This window comes from Ursus maritimus, unplaced genomic scaffold (genome assembly GCF_017311325.1).
Source record: "Ursus maritimus isolate PB19 unplaced genomic scaffold, ASM1731132v1 scaffold_2, whole genome shotgun sequence".
Taxonomy (NCBI): Eukaryota; Metazoa; Chordata; class Mammalia; order Carnivora; family Ursidae; genus Ursus; species Ursus maritimus.
Window position 1 is genome coordinate 4,643,688 of NW_024424452.1, and position 3,817 is coordinate 4,647,504.

Genomic DNA, 3,817 nt, shown 5'->3' on the forward strand with positions numbered 1-3,817 from the left:
TCCGCACCTGCCACCCACTCACCGCGCGCGCGCCGGGCCGGCCGAGCCGCCGCCGAACGCCGGGGCCGGGCCGGGCCTGCGCGCCCCGCGCTACACAAAGTGACGGCCCCGGAGCTGCGCGGCGGCGGCGCGTGGGCACCGGAAGTGCCGCCGCCGGGCCCCGCCCCGCCCGCGCCCACGGGGGGCCACTTCCGGTCACGCGGGGTCGAGAGCGGCTCCCGGAGGGGGCGTGCGTGGAGGGAGAGGAAGCGCCTCGCGTGCGAGGGAGGGCGCTCTGGGTGCTGGATCCCGGCACCACCCCTGGGGACCCCGGTGCCCCAGTCCTGGGAGCCCGAGCTCCCCTTGCCTGGACCCGAGACCCAGAACTCATCCCCTGGGAACCGCAGCGCTCCCTGCTCTGACCCGAGACCCCGACTCCTCCCCTGGGAACCCCAGCTCTCCCTGATTCCACCGGAAACCCTGACTCCACTCCTGGACACCTCAGAGCCCCCAGCTCCGAGACCCCGATCCCTCCTTTGAAGACCCCGGTGCTCCCCACCCCGAGACCCCGGTCCCCACCCCTGGACACCCCATCCTCGTCCTCCCCCTTGAATCTCCCCATGAGATCCCTCGGCTCTGAGCCTAGGGCCTCCCCAAGCCCAGTCTATTCAACCAAGATTCAGGGAGTGCCTACTGAGTGCTAGACTGGAGCCAGGCCCACCCCGGCCTTGGGACCCTCTCCAGGTCCTGAGGTGGTGGAGGCAGGCGATGACCTATGGAGGGGCCTCATGGAGGCATTTATGCAGTCTGTGTGCCATGACACCGGACAGGGGCAGGGACGATCCCTTGCAGGTGTTGATCAAGTGGGACTTGTAGCAGGTGGGCCGGGTGTCCACCGCTCACCGGCCCTGCTTGCGGGACCACCGCTGCGTGCGGGACCAAAGCGGCTAAATGTGAGGGCTTTACCCCAATGGATGACGACGAGGACTTGAGGGACCGTGGGCCCGGGCAGCTGAATGAATGCAATAGGGCCTGGGTTTGGAGCTTCATGTGGAGGGACCTGTCATCAGGATGATGCAGGGGCAGCCTCTGGAAAGGCAAGGGTCCTCCAGGCAGAGGGAGGTACAAGTGATCTGTGACTGTAGGAGCTGTGAGAAGGTGAGGTGCACCCGCAGTCCTCCCCCAAACCTGTCTGCATTCACCCCCAGGGGACACGGCTGGGTCTGAGGGTGAGCTCCTGTCCTCACAGAGGTCCGGGCCCTTTTCAGCCAGCTTGTGAGCCCCAGTCGGGAATGGTGCAGCCCTGCTCCTTCCCAAGCTCCCACCCAACAGGCACCATTATTCTTAAATTTTCTGTAGCATCCCCCAGCCTTGGACCCTCAGGACAGAGCAGCAACCTGACTGGGCTCGGGACAGGTTTAAACCTGCCTGAAATAACAGCTTCTCCCCTCCAAAACCTCAGCCCCTGGCTGGGAGCCTCTCGGGCCTACAGAGGATTCAAACTGGGGTCCTGCAGAGGGGTGCAGCAGCCCTTCTCCAAGCCTCACCTTCTCCAGCCCAGAGCACCAGCTGCCCACCCACCAGCCGAGGCTAACTCTTCACAGTGATTGTCTTTGGCTTCTGGTGTTTTTAAAACGTTTTAAAATGAATAACACTTAAAAATTGAGGGTCTCTTTTTTTTTTTTTTAAAGATTTTATTTATTTATTTGACAGAGATAGAGACAGCCAGCGAGAGAGGGAACACAAGCAGGGGGAGTGGGAGAGGAAGAAGCAGGCTCATAGCGGAGGAGCCTGACGTGGGGCTCGATCCCGTAACGCCGGGATCACGCCCTGAGCCGGAGGCAGACGCTTAACCGCTGTGCCACCCAGGCGCCCCAAATTGAGGGTCTCTTGTAAAAAGATTGAAAAAATCATAAGTTCTGCCAACACAAAGGCCATGGTTTACAGGGCACCTGTTAGGGGGCCCTGAGAGTTGACCAGCAGGCCCTATAGTTGAGGCTGGGGTTTACTGTTCTCCCTGCCTATTTCCATATGGCACCTCCCATCTGGTCCTTTGGAATCCTGGACCCCCAGCATAGACCCTTCCCCACCCTTCATCCCCAGGTAGTCCCAATGAGAGGGTCTGAGTGTAGGATAACAGAAGCAGTGGAGGCCAGGTAAAGGGGAACAACAGGAATGGAGGCCCCAGAGACTGGCATCAGGCCCTGAATGGGGGGTGAGGGGGAAGGATGTTGTCCATCCTGGGGAGAGCAGGAGAGGTGTAGATGAGGTCCCCCGTGGGAGCTGTGACCGTGGCGAGGGGTGAGAATACACCAACCCTCTCCTGCCCCCCCTTCATGCCAGCACGGCCCGTTGGCCAAATTTGCTTGTACTGTGGAGGGCAAGAGGGTCCTGGGGCTGCAGTCATGGTCCAATGCCCAAAGCTGGGTAGAGAACATACGGGGGGCTGGGAGCTAACACAGAACCAACCCTCATCAGGCAGGGACCCTGCATCACCCCAGCATCTCCCCAGTACTGTTCATGGCCTGTCCCCACGGGATACCTAAACCAAAACCTGATTTCTTCCCCTCCCTTCTTGGAGGACATTTCAACGGCACGGAGTCCACCAGACTCTCCCCACTCAGCAAGCTCTGCCCTCCATCACGCTCTGCCCAAGGCTCTGCTGTCCTCCAGAGGCTGAGTCCCTGGGCCTCTCTATTCCGTCCCCTCTCCGAGCCTCTCTTCCCTCCTGCCCTGTGACAGGCAGTGTCCCCAGAGCTTGTCCAGCCCAGGACACCCAGGTGGTGCAGCCACACAAAGGGCCCACAGTCCACCACCCGGACGGCACGTCCAAGGTCAAGGTTAGGCTTGGGACACGCTCCCAAGGTACTCTCCTTCCCTGCCCCACACCTGTGAGGTCAGAAGCAAGGTGTGCTCGGGTAGACCGCCCACTGTTCTGTGGGAATCAAGCCGCTTGATAGGAGCCTTGGTATCTGTGCTTATTTTATAGTCAAATCAATGTAATTCCCCACTCTTACGACCTCACCTGACCCTGTTCCTTCCGGGTCAGCTCTCCTTTGGATCCGGATTGGGTGCTTGGGATGTGGGACTTGCCATCTGCCTCAGACTGGCCAAGCCTCTGCAGATGACCCTCCCCTGGGCCCCAGGTCATCTTTGTGCCTACTCTAAGCAGTGCTAGGCTGTCCCAAATGGCTGGGTCATGCTTAGGACTCTCATGTCCTCAGGTCACCTGGCCTTGACACTTCTGCCTTTGAAGTCCAGAAATGCCAGGGATTGGCACTGGCTGTGCCCACAACTATAGCACGGAAACTGAACACCACCATAGGACAGGGTTCCTGCCAGGTGGGCCTCTCTTCCCAGGTGCTGGAGAGCCAGAGACCCAGACTGCAGCCTTGACTCCCCCTCTCCTCTCCCTTCACTCGTTCATGCAGCGATGTTCCCCAAAGCTCTGGGTAGCCGTGCTGCTTGGGTTTCATGAGTCTCACAGCCCTGGCCAAGTCCTGGCATCGGCCTTCCTGTAGGTTCTCAGGTCCTCAATGGCACCCCCACTTCCTCTGAGGCCAGCAGCTTTATCCCTGCTTTTCCTTTACTCTCAGCAGGGATTCTTGCTGGGGCGTGTTCCCTCGCACACCTGCACACCCGCTGAGCGCAGGGCCCCGTGCTCAAGCCAGGGGTTCTCTGAAGAGCTCAGGCCCTGCTCTCTGGGGGGGGGGGGGGCNGAGCCTTCACTTGGGCCCCTGGCTCAACAGGTCCAAAGAGCCAGGGCTGCAGATTGAGCCGTGAAAGCTGAAGGGAGGTGCCAGGGCTGAGTGGGAAGGGAAATGAGCAGGAGTGGGGA